The sequence below is a fragment of the Anoplophora glabripennis genome, unplaced genomic scaffold, assembly GCF_000390285.2.
Source record: "Anoplophora glabripennis isolate ALB-LARVAE unplaced genomic scaffold, Agla_2.0 scaffold41, whole genome shotgun sequence".
NCBI lineage: Eukaryota > Metazoa > Arthropoda > Insecta > Coleoptera > Cerambycidae > Anoplophora > Anoplophora glabripennis.
In genome coordinates, this window is record NW_019416901.1 from 341,959 (window position 1) to 358,354 (window position 16,396).

Here is a 16,396-nt window from a genome sequence, read left to right on the forward strand (position 1 = left end):
TATATATATATATGTACCTACATGGAGATAAACAAACATCATTTTCAAAACCCAGAATTATTTTACCAGCCCCATTCCTGTATATATTATAATGTAACGCCACCTGAACTCATTCATTGAATATATGATAGAGAATTTGGTTCTATTCCTTTATAAAATGCACAGAAGTCGAGGAAAATCACATTTTAAAATTTCCTCCACTCAAGAGCGTCATAAAAATCATTTGTTACACACGTTTATGCAGATTTCCTGTTGTTGCAACGAGAAAATTTAGAAGTGACATCTCTAGTAAAAAATGCAAGACCGCGAAAATATCCGGAAGTGCGGAAAAGTGTATCAAAGGATAGTCACGTTCCGCAATCTGGAAAATGGATTTTATTCTTCGAGGATGACTCAAATATTATACTTTACACTCTTTGCGGTTGTACGATTCACATTGTTGGAGTTTCGAACAAGCCAGCGATTTTATGTCGAAATACTGCGGTTTTTAGATTATTTCCTTTTCTTCTAGATGTCAGCTGTTTGTGTTACTTTTAATGTAGTTTTATCGCGACATCTATCATATGCTTTGTTGATGAACTTGTTAATAAAGGCTCGGTTCGATCTTATCTGAATATTCACTAGTTACAAAATTTAAAACCTTTTGAGAAAGGTATATCATCATGTGGAAAAAGCATCAGCCAGATCAAGGAAGGTCCAAATAGGTGCTGAAGATATTTTAATGTATATTGTTCAAAAAGTGTCAATTAATGAAGTTTTAGAAGGATTTCGATGAAGATCTATCCCAGACAAGGGTGAGAAATTTAATAAACTTGACAAAAGTGTAGGTACATCAGATGGACTTTTTCCTTCAAGGATGAGTTTTGTCAACAAACTGAAAGGAGCAACTATCAGTTGACTTTTATTCTCAGTCCTAGTACTTGTTTACATGAAAGCCTTCGAGAAACAGGTCCTGAAACCAGCGCCACATATGTTGGCTATATGTTTAAGGCATAGCTTCATTAATATAACAATATAGAAAGAATTTCGGGACCACATTAATGAAATTCATCCGAACTTCATATTCGCCATTGAGTTGGAAGAGAACGTACCGTTCCATTCCTAGATCCCTAAGAGAAACCCAAATTACAGTCTAGAATATAAGATTTACAGAAAGACCACCCATACGTGTAACACTACTGGCGCCAATATTTGGATGAGGAACTACAGAAGCTCTCAGAAGAAACACAAATATTGAACAAGCCTTGAGATCAAGAAAAAGGAGGAATATCTTGCAACAACCTATCTACCCTCTGGAATGGTTTGGAAGGTGACTCAGTATAATTAGTTACAGCACTTCGGTCCCATTGGCTTGTATCTACTCTCTATTCAACTATGTTTTGATAACATCTTTAAAGTTTTTGATATCAATACTCACTAATGATATTAAGAAGACAAAATAGATAACATAAGTACATAATAGATTTCTGACAACAGTTTTAAATACTATTTGTAACTCCAATTGTCAAAATTTATTATACTCCCTGTACATAATTGGCTGGTATTTGAAGCCCCATAGAATACTTTTCCTGTGACCCTTTTAGTTGTTATATTCTTCATAAATAACATTTCCACTGCTAAATATAATGACACGGCACGAAAAAGTAATTAAAAAAACTTCATCGAAATAAATAATATTTATTTATCGTGTTTATAGAATTTACCTGCTTTGACGTGTAGTTATTTTGTACGCGTACACAATCCTGTGCAGCAATAACAACTGAATTTTTAATCTATCCTTGGTTCATTTATCGATCAACAGCTAAAAATGCTGGTAGTCTCCTGTTAATAAAAACAAATATGGCACGTGACACGATAAAACGTATTCGTTTACTGTAACGTAAAAATTGTAATCGCTTGAGCAGTTCTAATTTCTAAATCGTGGAATAGTATAATACGTGATATCAAGTTATAATAGTTGCTTACATCTAGATATTTATTTCAGATTGGGATTGAATTGAGGTTGGTTTTCTTTTTATTAAGGTACTAAAATGTTTATAATTTCATTTTATGAGTTCTGTTTATTACCGAAATTCAATAAAATTGAGTAGTAAAATCTACACGAAATTCTGATGTGTGTAAATAGGTTGACGTAATTGGAAAAAACGTACAGAGCGTTCCTGATTATATTTTAAAATAGAACTTGTCAAAAAAGTTCTTATCAGTATAATATATCTGAAAATGCATATTAAGAGGGCCGCGCTAATCAAGTTATTTGTGTTAACATTGTACGAGGTTTGATAAAAAGTATTTTGTCCCTTTAAAGCTATCCTTTTGAGTGTGGGAAATAGGAAAAGTAACAGAAGTTTTTTCAGGAGAATAGAGTCGGTGCACAAAAATGCCCAAAAGAATCAACAAAAAGGATACAACACTCGCAATTTGAAAATTCTTGTTAAGTTTTGATCAAACCTGGTATATCAGCTAAAAAAATCTTCAAATTATCATTATAAATCCTGTCCTGTCTATATCGCCGCTAAGAAATTTAATTTGTCGTATAGGTAACTTTTAGACTTATTTTCTGGCCCAATTTCCTTGAAAACAGCTTCTAGTGATATGCAACAAAAGCACATTTTCCGTATAAAATATACCAGGCGTTTAAGATTCAATTCAATAAAATTGAAAAATATGGAATAAAATCGATTGTTACGAATTTTTTAGATTTATCTTTCTGAAATTTCTGATTCGAAAGAACAGGGAGTTATTGAGAAACATGGCACACAGCAAAACTGGCTACGAATATTCTGTAACAGCTACAATAAAAAAAATGCACTATTATGTAGTAACTTTCCAAGTTGGAGTTAACTTTTGTTTGAATATCTAATAATGCAGAAACTTTGGGGGTACGATTTCTCCACAACAAACTTCATTTGGCTCTTACTAACTCTAGTTTTCCTTAACGTTTATCTTTCGTCAATAAACATCTATCGAAAATTGCACTCAGATATAAAATTGCGACAATTTTTGGGGTAGAAGCAAATACAGGTTGCCAAAAGTTCATATTAAAAACGAGTCATTAAATATTATGACTCAAGTCTCGATCTTGATTAATGGGGGTAATATTTACTGTTAAAATAATAAATTGGCGAATTCTTGTAGTACATTCGTAGCAGTTTACTTTGTTAATTAAAACAGATTTCCTGGTAAGAAAAATTGCTTACACAGCACTGTGACCGTCGCGGTCTTATGGCCCAAGTTAAACAAAGTCCACAAGTATTTCCTTACCATATTCCTCATCGAGATGGGACAAAAAGCCCCAATCTAACTTCAATGAATAAAGGTTATTGTGAGGGGAACTCCAAACTTTCTACTCAACGAGGGATGATTTAATAAAAGTGATACTTACTTTTTCCTTAATTAAGAAAATTTGTTATATTGTGATTTATACGCCCCCACGATATCTACAAGGAAATAAATAAGGGCTCTGTACAGGTAACGAAAAATGGAATTTAGTAAATGAACAATGCGATCGGACATGCTCAAGTGAAATTATTAATGTTCGCGCTTTTGCCTCGCAATTTTTTCCTTCATTATTTCGCTTCCTCTTTGTCACGGCCTAATAAGATATAGCACATGTCTTTTGGAAGGAAGTGACGTTTTAAACAGTGAAGGAATGTTACAGATCGGTTCACTAGTTTCCAAGATTAAAGGATTTGCCCTTTTTCTCGGCCAACATGGTCACCGTTTTGTTTCATTAGCCGGGACTTCGAACGTTGGACCGTGCTTGGATCAAGTGTTAATACGGAGGTTAAACAAAAAAATATATAAATTTCCATGCATCAGTATATGTATAAGGTGCATTCCATAGTGACTTTTTAAAAATTAGACAACAAAAAGCTTCGCATGTAATTGCCAATAGATGGCCTCGCCAGAAATTCCTATTTTTGAATAGTCCTGTTTACTTTCGAACGCACTCCGTATATTTACAATATCTAAAGTATATTTCTCTAAGAAGTATGGAACCTACATTTTATTTATAATAAGAAAACATTAAATAATGCACGTACTATAAAGCAATCCGTATTACTACGTTGCAATATTTCTACCAAGAATGAATGTCCTTTACGTATTTATATTTTTTCAAGGTGGCACGATATGATGTGTCTAAATGCATGGAAAACAACAAAAAGATTTATTAATAGAGCATACGACACATTCCCGAGAGTAAAATATACATTGTTGAACTACACGTAAAGAAAGAATATAGTGAGTCTGACAAATAAGGTTAGATACAAAATAAACAAAATATAAATACTACAATCAAAGAAGTGTATGGATTTTTTTTTATTTGTTTCATATACACTTACAAAATATTCTAGTTCTATTTCTGGATTTATTTAACTCAAATAGAAAAAGTGCGATCACTTCGAGAAGTTCTAACAAAAGTTTTATTAAAAACGGAATGGTGATTTTGCATAAAGTTAAGTTAAAGGAACGTAGCCACAGTTTCATTGTAATATAATTGAAAATGATACTCGTACCAATGGATATAATACGAACAAAGTNGGTAACTTTTAGACTTATTTTCTGGCCCAATTTCCTTGAAAACAGCTTCTAGTGATATGCAACAAAAGCACATTTTCCGTATAAAATATACCAGGCGTTTAAGATTCAATTCAATAAAATTGAAAAATATGGAATAAAATCGACTGTTAAGAATTTTTTAGATACATCTTTCAGAAATTTCTGATTCGAAAGAACAGGGAGTTATTGAGAAACATGGCACACAGCAAAACTGGCTACGAATATTCTGTAACAGCTACAATAAAAAAAATGCACTATTATGTAGTAACTTTCCAAGTTGGAGTTAACTTTTGTTTGAATATCTAATAATGCAGAAACTTTGGGGGTACGATTTCTCCACAACAAACTTCATTTGGCTCTTACTAACTCTAGTTTTCCTTAACGTTTATCTTTCGTCAATAAACATCTATCGAAAATTGCACTCAGATATAAAATTGCGACAATTTTTGGGGTAGAAGCAAATACAGGTTGCCAAAAGTTCATATTAAAAACGAGTCATTAAATATTATGACTCAAGTCTCGATCTTGATTAATGGGGGTAATATTTACTGTTAAAATAATAAATTGGCGAATTCTTGTAGTACATTCGTAGCAGTTTACTTTGTTAATTAAAACAGATTTCCTGGTAAGAAAAATTGCTTACACAGCACTGTGACCGTCGCGGTCTTATGGCCCAAGTTAAACAAAGTCCACAAGTATTTCCTTACCATATTCCTCATCGAGATGGGACAAAAAGCCCCAATCTAACTTCAATGAATAAAGGTTATTGTGAGGGGAACTCCAAACTTTCTACTCAACGAGGGATGATTTAATAAAAGTGATACTTACTTTTTCCTTAATTAAGAAAATTTGTTATATTGTGATTTATACGCCCCCACGATATCTACAAGGAAATAAATAAGGGCTCTGTACAGGTAACGAAAAATGGAATTTAGTAAATGAACAATGCGATCGGACATGCTCAAGTGAAATTATTAATGTTCGCGCTTTTGCCTCGCAATTTTTTCCTTCATTATTTCGCTTCCTCTTTGTCACGGCCTAATAAGATATAGCACATGTCTTTTGGAAGGAAGTGACGTTTTAAACAGTGAAGGAATGTTACAGATCGGTTCACTAGTTTCCAAGATTAAAGGATTTGCCCTTTTTCTCGGCCAACATGGTCACCGTTTTGTTTCATTAGCCGGGACTTCGAACGTTGGACCGTGCTTGGATCAAGTGTTAATACGGAGGTTAAACAAAAAAATATATAAATTTCCATGCATCAGTATATGTATAAGGTGCATTCCATAGTGACTTTTTAAAAATTAGACAACAAAAAGCTTCGCATGTAATTGCCAATAGATGGCCTCGCCAGAAATCCCTATTTTTGAATAGTCCTGTTTACTTTCGAACGCACTCCGTATATTTACAATATCTAAAGTATATTTCTCTAAGAAGTATGGAACCTACATTTTATTTATAATAAGAAAACATTAAATAATGCACGTACTATAAAGCAATCCGTATTACTACGTTGCAATATTTCTACCAAGAATGAATGTCCTTTACGTATTTATATTTTTTCAAGGTGGCACGATATGATGTGTCTAAATGAATGGAAAACAACAAAAAGATTTATTAATAGAGCATACGACACATTCCCGAGAGTAAAATATACATTGTTGAACTACACGTAAAGAAAGAATATAGTGAGTCTGACAAATAAGGTTAGATACAAAATAAACAAAATATAAATACTACAATCAAAGAAGTGTATGGATTTTTTTTTATTTGTTTCATATACACTTACAAAATATTCTAGTTCTATTTCTGGATTTATTTAACTCAAATAGAAAAAGTGCGATCACTTCGAGAAGTTCTAACAAAAGTTTTATTAAAAACGGAATGGTGATTTTGCATAAAGTTAAGTTAAAGGAACGTAGCCACAGTTTCATTGTAATATAATTGAAAATGATACTCGTACCAATGGATATAATACGAACAAAGTTTCTCCTTAACTGAGATACTGGTTTTTTTAAATTTAATTTTAGTTGACCAAAAAAAATAATAAATATGTACCTAATATTCGACATACTTGTTTCTGGACGGGTTGTAAAATACTAATAGGCCGTCCCCTCCTTCAGATAATTTATTCCGTGTTGGTGACACGTATCAAAGTAGAAAATTTAGGTAAAATAAAGTTACCAGGAATTTCTGCACATTTCCCAAGGGAAAGCCATCGACGTACTTTCATTGTTCACGAAATGTTAAAAAAATTAATTGTGCTTCATTTAAAAAACACGCGATAATGTCCGGTACCTTTAACACTTAGTTCCAATTAAATAATTCCACTTTAATAGAAACACAAAGTGCGCTGGTGAATTTACATGGATTTGATCTTATTTTAGCATCTAGTCGGCGGGAAAGGCGCACGCTGTTTGGACTGGTGAGATAAAGGTAGATTAGATAAATATATATTTTGTAAGCCATGTAGACCAGGGTCGATAATTTTTGAAACCAAAAAAAATTATAGTAGGATGAAACCCATTGGAAGAGAAAGAGAATATAACAGAAATGAAAGGAAAAATAATTTACGGGCGATCTGAGGTCGGGAAGGGGTAGGGGGTAAGTATTTAAGGGTAAAAACGGTTTCCCTTGATTTCCAGAAAAACTACAAGTCTTATGGAAAAAAGTTAAATGACAAAGTTGTAGGTAATAAAAAAATCTACAACTTTTGTATTTACACTTTTTTCACATAACCTCAAAATTTATGTGAAAAATTCAAATAACCAAGTTTTTGGTTTTTTATTTTTCTTTTACAAAAAAAAAAATTTCACGAAATTTGGTGAAAACTTACCTATTTATGTCCCAAACACGCTGTAATATTTTTGAATTTAAATATTTATTTTTTCACCTTATTTTTACTTAATTCAAAAAAGCACCCTAATTTTCAATCGAAAATTCTCACGTCAAAATATCTGCTTTTTTCGAAATGTCGGTGGGCTTTTTCTTCGTTGAAATCTCTACTTTCTGATAGTGAAAAAAAAAAATACATTACTATGGTAAGTTTTCTCAGGAAATGCAAAGAAAGAAAGAAGATTCTACAACTTTCTCAAAATATTGTAGATGTCTTATTAAATATTAACTTTATTAACTTATTTGATTGTTAATTATAATAGTATATTTCGACTTGTAATTTTTTTGTTTATCAATGTAACATGGAATCTTACGATTTTCGAGTAATTAAAGTGTAAATTTTAATAAATAGCTCAAAATTGTACATAATGATTAGAAAAAAATTTTCGGATTCTAGTTCGTTTCTTTGCATTTCCTGAGAAAACTTACCATAGTAATGTATATATTTTTTTACACCATCAGGAAGTAGAGATTTCAACGAAGAAAAAGCCCACCGACGTTTTTAAAAAAGCAGATATTTTGACGTGAGAATTTTCGATTGAAAATTAAGGTGCTTTTTCGATATTAATTAAAAATAAGGTTAAAAAATAAATATTTCAAATCAAAAAAATTACAGTGTGTGTGGGACATAAATAGGTAAGTTTTCACCAAATTTCGTGAAAACAAAAATTGTTTGTAAAAGATAAATATAAAAAACCAAAAACTTGGTTATTTGAATTTTTCACATAAATTTTGAGGTTAAAAGTGTAAATACAAAAGTTGTAGATCTTTTTATTGCCTACAACTTTGCCATTTAACTTTTTTCCATAAGACTTGTAGTTTTTCCGGAAATCAAGATAAACCGTTTTTTACCCTTAAAAACTCACCCCTTCCCCTTCCCGACCTCAGATCGCCCTTAAATTATTTTTCTTTTCATTTCTGTTATATTCTCTTCCTTTTCCAATGGGTTTAATCCTACTATAATTTTTTTTCACTTTTTACCATTTTTGAAGGCTTAAGCACTGGTCTAATGGTAAAATGTTACTTTTGCAAGATTAAGGACAGAAAAATATTGTTAGGTTGTAGGATTGGGACCAGGCCTGAATTTTTGTTACAATATAACTACTACACTGTAAAAAAATCGGTGTGAGTGCAAGCAATAAAGGTTGGAAGTGAATCTATTGAGTGAAATTATTGAGTACATTTTCAATCAATATTGGGCATTTTGATCATTTTACTCATTGGTGATTATATTTAAACTCCTTAAATAAATTCTTAAACTCCTATTTGATGCACTTGTACCTAAATCAGAGTAAATGTCCTCATTACTGAATGATCCCACCCTTTTTCATACCCAGATGCATTGCCTCTGCCTGTTCCCATCGTCCCATTAGGTTATCTCGTGACTGTGGCGTGGTGGATGGCAGTATGGCGTATGGTGTGCTTTGGAGTTGGACAAATATCGGTATATCTGGTTATTCTAGTGATAATTGTATTGTATTTCATTATTTCAGATAAATCTTTTGAAGAGAACCTTTAAAAAAATGGTAAACCATCACATCCCGTTTAAAACCTAGACCAGTTCGCAATGTCCCTTCCCTAATAGCCGGAACATCGTGCATCGAGCCACAGTCTATACCATTATCACCGCGCGACGCGTCTGATTTTTTTTCTTTGGACGTTCTCCCATTCACCACTCACGTCGCGTACATTTTACGATCTCGATAAAAAATTTCCAGCAAAGACGAGGAGCTGTTTACACTTTTCGGGAGTATTACCTAATCATTCGCACCCCGTCCTATGGAAATTAATATTACACCTTGTTTACAAGCTCGGTCAAAGTAATTACAGTGTTAATGTTTGATTTTAGTGGTGTTGGTAATATTCTAAAGTGGTCCATAGAGTGTTTATGTGTTTTTAGTTTTTTTTGTGTAACACACAGCAGCTTTTATGAATTTGTTTTGTAACTTGAGAAGATTCCCGTAGGTACGTAGTCACGCACTTCGAATATAGTGTTTAAAATATACTCAACGAGGCTTATAATTTATTATTTTATGATTTAATTGCTCCCTTTTTAGCGACTATCACACGGTCGTTAGCGGGACGAAAATACGCTTCTCGTTAAAAATAATGTTACTGGAAATTTGTAGCCTGTTATTTGCGTTTTCGTTAGGCGCTAGCTAAACATTTATTTAAATAGAAAAATAATGTTTCCGAAAACTCCCGGCCAGGTGTTTAAATTTAAATTTTAAATTTGCGTCGAGCGCCGCTTCTCCACAGCTACAATTTTAATAACCTACATTGTACTCGGCAGAGGTAATAGGGAACGTATAAACTAAGACGTTTCGTCGGGAATCTTAAAATAATCGAAAAAATATAGCTTTTATTATTATATGTCACCGCAGACTAACAACAAGCTAAACGTGATGTCAAAAAGTAGGTAAATATATGTTTAAAAAGCACTAAACATTAAATTTAATGTCTCTAAGAAATATTTTATTAAATATATCGAGACGTGATTCTAGTAGTAAATTTCATATTTGAAAATTTCTAAACTACGTAATTTTTACATTATGCAAAAGTACAAAAGTATAGGCTTCTCGTCCATAACAATTTTTTGTTTATTATTGATGGTATCGTACACTTTCCCGAAATACCCTTTATAATAATACTATTAGGGGTATCGGTGATATCAATACTGTTTTCTTTGACTCTATTAACACTATTTTTCTCCAAGCATTCATTGAATTGGAAACATATGCAGGATGGTTCAAATTTTATCTGAAAAAATTCTTGTACCAATGATTTCTAGCCAATTTGTCGACCACTTCTCAACAACTGAAATTTATTGCCCAGTCGTCCAGTGCGGCTGTGTTGAACGCCGTTTGCCTGCGCGGTTTTGTTCGACCAGACATGTATATGGGTACGGCTAAATAAATATGGGCACAAGTTTTTCAAATATTTCAATGCCGAGTTGCTGCGTCAGCAAGCGAACCTGGTACATACTGCCGACCTCTTGGTTCTTCTATTGAGATCGGAAAGACTATACCATGTTCATGGATAAGTATTAAAGTACACATTATTTCATTAAATTCTACTAATAAATATTTTACATAAATAGTTGGTCTTAGTCAAAATGTGGTTGGTACATGCACTATATCCTCATTTATAGGAACTTGCCTGAGGATGGTCTAGTAGTCGAAACATTGGCAACCGTAAAAGACTATACCTACATCGAATCAAAAAACAAAATTAATTAAAAATCAAAACAATCAACATCTAGTAAGTAATAAAAAAAATATTATTTAATGTATTTTTAAGCCACATTATTTTTTTTTGTTTTTGCCGCTACTGTATTATAATTATGCTTACATTAAAACAAAAACACAAGATAATTAATAGCTAAAATTATTAATAACCAATGCAACACGTGTATTTATTATTTTTAAAGAAAGCAAACAGAAACAGCTAATGCTGGCGCCTTTATATTTTCCCATAGCTTGTAACATATCTATGTTTATTTCAACCAGAATTTTGGAAGTAGGTACATATTTTACAGAAAATAATATCTGCCAGAATATATGTTTACTATTTCTATCTTCTATTTCATTTTTTTTGTTTAAATAAATGTTTAACTGATTTATTTATTTTTTTGTAATAGTTAAAGTATACCAATTATTTCATTTAATATATCACCTTCAGTAAAAAAATCACGTTTTTCATCCAGCTTTCTAAATTTAAATATGCAACAAGTACACAGGTTTAAACATTCATTTGTTTATTTCAATGAGTCCAAAAGATATTGTCAGGAAAGGCCGAAAGTTTCTATTTCTATTTCATGAATTAAATACCTAACTTAAAAATGTTCAGACCTCTTGCATGTGCACTAAAATAAAATATGGCAAAATACTAATCAAATTTCGAGTTTGGTCGAAATATCTGCTGTGACAAAAAATATTGAAGAAAAACGATTTTTATATTTTTCATCTTTGTTCCCCTGTATGTTTGTTATTATTAACTTTTGCACTAAGATAAGTTAGGTTAGGCCTACTTTGATTCCAGGAATCTACCGCTAAAGTGTGATCCATACATTACAAAACACCAAGTATATTCCCGAAATCTGTTGTATAAGTTGTATATCGCCCTGTATACACCTTTATACGCACAGGATATTCATCAAACTGCGCGCCCGCCTTTGCAAATTTGAGTGCCGGCCGATTTGAGTCTGGAATGTGCGCCCCAGTATTTACCTAGACTCGGAAAAGGTTTAATTTACTTCAACTAAATTAAACACAACATATCCTGGACAAGAAACAGCCGCTCACCGAGAGACAGACTGTTGGTTTCTGTTTAACTTGATGCAGTTACCTGCTGAAAAATATCCCGAAATGGGCGGACGTCGGGAATAAACCAAGCATCAGCGTGAATTCATCGTCTTTCAACTCGGTACGAGTAATCGTTCCAATAATAAAGTGCCTGCGTAAGTAGCGTTAAATATCTTTGTCTTAAGTGTTAATTTAGATGTCGGTTTAGGGGAGAGTTGGTACAAAATTGGTGTATTATATACTGAACAAAACAAGTCAAAAATCGATAATTCCTCACGACATGGTGATCACACAGTTTACAAAAATACATCACACAGTTACTAAAACTCATCACACAGTTACTAAAACAGATCACACAGTTACTAAAACAGATCACACAGTTTCTAAATCACGTCACACAGATACTAAAACACGTGACACAGTTTACGTTTCGGAAAGCTCTATGTTTTCGTTTTCAAACTTTAGTTACAAAATTGACTTAAAAGTTAAACGTTGTTTACCATTCCGCAGGTTACGCTGTTTTCTCCGTTCTCTTTGAATGTTGAATTTAGCAAAAAGTCTGCGAACTTAAGTATCAACTCAAATATCTACGGTTTTTATCGACAATTTTAGTAATGTGTGATATTTAGTTTATCAGGAAGTGTAAATAGTTACTCATACAGCAAGTGTATAAAGTGCCACAAGTGTAAAGGAAATTTTGACACTGGTGTGTAAAATATTTTTGCGGTAATTCATTTTAAACTTTGGATTATATCGTTATATCACTTAGGTACTATTTTTGTTCGATTTCAAAGGGGGCACAGATAAAAATTACACACCAAATGAATTTAATAAGCTGTTTTGAATCGGCGATTTAAAAAAAAAAGTAAACAGAACCGACATAATGAAAGGTTCGTTTATTTAACTATACCGTACTGTTTACCGCTATGACTGCGTAAGTAATTGGATATTTAAAAAACCGATCATTAAAATAACTGATAGAGGGATAAATAGAAGAAAGTAATGTTCACTATCGTCTAAATTAATGGGTATATTTAGCCAAGTTCGATATGAGGTATCTCTGTAGTAGTCAGGTTTGAATTAATTTTGCTTCCTCAATTACCCTGCGTAAGGGAATATGATAGAACAGTATCATAAGGCGTAGGAGTCAGCTATTTGAATTATAAGTTCATGACAGTCAGTTTGTTGTCAAGGATTTAAGTCTATACAATTTTGTGAATTATTTGATGAAGTCTTTTTTATCTTAGGCTTTTATTATACGATTACATACATGTAAATGTTGCCATTGTTAACAAAAATATAGGTCATTATATGAATTTCATGTAGAAAAATATGCTAAAGGGAATAATGCAAGACAACCTCTTGCTTCTAACAGCATGCACAATAGGAAATATACCAAACGATAGCTTGTGTGAACAAAAGGGTGACATTAAATAACTGTAAGTTAGGACTAAAACAACGCTTATTCATTTTTTGGCTGCTTTTTTCGTACAGTGGCTAGCTTTTTATGTCAAACCTTCAGCCCGACTTCGATACGGTGTAACGCGAAAGGTGTGTGTAACTCCTGAAATAAAAATAGTCATTAATCCTGTAAAGCTCGGTCAACAATCTAATTTTAAATCGAGACATTGTACCGTCCGGAATTCCAAGAATCCCACCGGCCCAAAACGGCGCTTCTATGTATATATTTTAAATAAACATTTCCACATTTTATTGTGGCAATCGAAAGAAAACCGCATAACAGCGATATAACTACTTGAAAAGTGGAGGATATGTAAACATTTATATCCAGAAATATGTGGGATAAACCACTAAAAATAAGTATATAGGTTGTCCGGGGGACTGACTCAAACTTTTATCAAGTTGCAGGGTTTATTTTATTTTAAAAAGTATGCGAAAACAAAGCTGTCGGGTTTATCCAAGCCATACATTTGTCTGCATAATTGAAACGGTGATATTTTGTTTATTCTTAAGGCATTGGAAATATGTCTACCTGTCTGTTATTTTATAACTCTTCTAGTTGGTTTTCTATAGCTTTTAATTTTGCTAGCATATTGTGGGGCTGTCAAATAAAAATAAGAGAAATTAGTCAATATTTATTAATAATATTAGCAGCTGTTCTCCTCATTGATGACTAGAAGACGAATGATTGTCAAAATAGAGACAGACTGTTCTTAAATATAAAAACGATTTTCATTATACATATTTTTTTAATTCTGTTACCTAAAGAAATGTGCGATACATCAAAGATTTGAGACCAACGTCAGATGTTAAATTATAGTTTGAAGAAACATATAAATTACATCGTATGAGAAACTAGTGATTTATTATACGCATTTCCAAATCGTTTTGTGACCCGAGAACCTGAATTGTTTTATATAATCAGATCATTTATTAGATTATATCTTGAGTTGGACAATTTGGTTTGAAATTTTCAATATGTTAGATATCGCATCGAAAGAATTTGTTAAATCCTGAACCATCTATTCAGTTACAAGGTTGTAAAGGTACTTTTATTACAGGGTGTAAGAAATTTGACTGCCATTAAAAATACAGTGAGTATTATTACTCCCCATATTGGGGAGTTTCATCACAACGTGACAACAGCACTTAACCAAACGCTACACAGCTGATGCACACCACGTGTACACGTGGCAGACTTGTCCTACGGAAAAAATGTAAACAACTATTATTGTGAAACATTTAGTAAATTTCAACAGTTGCTTTCCAGTTTTTAAATAAATATAATAAAATGTATAGATTTTGTAGTACGAAGATAGTGTTGTGCTTACATTTTAGCTCGAATTTTAGTAACTTTGAATCTCACCTTATATAAAGTAATAAATTCAAACATGTAAAAACATGTAGCATCTCTAAATCTTATTTGTATTTGCTTATATTTTGCGTCTCGAATAATAACGGAACTAAGTATTTGGTCTTAGTGTATGAGAAATTCTGTGAGAGATATTTCATTTAAAGTACTTGTCCCTTGTAGAACCCTTCAACTTGTTTTACATCTGCTATCCATCACGCTTTTTTTTCTCATAAAATTTAAATGGGCAAATGTACGTATATCCGACTGAAGGTAGTCCCCTGTGGAGCTTGATTTTACACTGATTAGATTTGTAATCTTTAGTGCCTCATAAAAAAAAGTTCACCGGAAAAATGGTTTCGCTATATATAACGTTTTATTAAGATATTTCTCTTCGAGTGACAAATGACGTCATTTCCTCTGAAAATCGTAACAGAAGGAAAGAAAGGGAATAGCTCAGATTTAGAAGCTGATAAATTGTCGGTGAAGTCATATAAAAGTGATAGTAAGTCCTTATATTTTGAACACTACCTAGCTGTTGCTTATAGAAGTAGAAAAAAACGTTAAAAGTTTTGATTAATTTTTCTCAATATCAGATTATATCAAAATAACCCTTATGAAATTAAGCCGTTTGTATATTTTTCCGTATATTAAAATAATATCCATAGACCATTTTGAACACGTAAGATTAACATAAACAATAAACCACAGTAATAAGAGCGCTAAGTAAACCACGATAATAAGTAGGCGTTCGTCAAATCAAATAGTTTGAAGATACATTTTAATAAACATAATATAGTTGTCCCGCTGCGTAGTTTTTTCAATATAACTTTTTCTCGAAATCTATAAATGTTGTAGCTTTTTAGGCAATATTAATTATATTTTTAATTGAGCTTATAAGTACGCCATTTTTTTTGGATAATTGTGTATCTTCCTACACAAGTAAACAAAACTTTGAATCAGTCAATGACACTACTGAATATAAATCTTGGTAATTGTTTTTTTGTGGTAAAGACATTATACTGCATCGTATAGATTTGAAAATTTCCACGTAGGTAAATGTTTTGGCAGCACTCCAATTTACTTACTTACATTTAATGGCTATTTAACTACTAGTGAACCATTTTATTCGGTTAAAACTCCCCATTCTGCTTCTGTGTCCTGGTATAGAAAATGAGTCCACGCCAAGTAGCATAAGGTTGGGATAGAAATATAACTACCTAGTTAAACAAAAACATTTTCTAACACCTTTCCTTATTTGTTCTAGCTTCTTTTATTAATATAATTATTGTTAATCATTATTGATCTATTCTAAAAGCAGTTTTTATTTTTATCAAAATAATAATAGTACGAAAAATCCAATACAAACAATATTTGTGCGAAAGTTTAGATAAATAATATACTTACATGAATTAATATATCCTTCTATTTTGACGTAAATTGTTTAAACATTTAATAAACATGTTAGTGCTCCGCAAAGATGTTTGGATTAAATCAATATTTGGTCGATACATTAACCCTACTTAAGTTCCCATAATCGTGGTGTATTGTATAAATATTTTACTTAAAAACTAACACATGACTAAACGTAAGTATGTGCGTTCAATTATAAATATGTTGTTTTTTATATCCATAGGCCAAAAACGTGTTATGCACTGGTTATACACTAAATCTAGATCAAACGTAATGTTAATGAAATATCTGAAAAAAAAAATAGACGAAATATATTTGTAAAGTAGACTTGGCAAATCTTTTTGGCAGGTTCGCATAATAGCTGTATTAAACAGAATGCACCTAAACTTTTATCCAACAGCATTCTAAAAAT

At 32.0% G+C, this 16,396-nt stretch overlaps 1 protein-coding gene across 2 annotated transcripts in view; it reads left to right on the plus strand.

The window, feature by feature from the left end:
- The first annotated feature begins 9,151 nt into the window (after window positions 1-9,151).
- LOC108917188 (tyramine receptor 1) overlaps window positions 9,152-16,396 on the plus strand; it is a 147,054-nt gene continuing 139,809 nt past the window's right edge. For both annotated transcript variants that reach the window (XM_018723671.2, XM_018723672.2), the window contains exon 1: window positions 9,152-9,420. The gene's annotated coding sequence lies outside the window, so the exon portion shown is untranslated. The remainder of the gene's footprint in view (window positions 9,421-16,396) is intronic.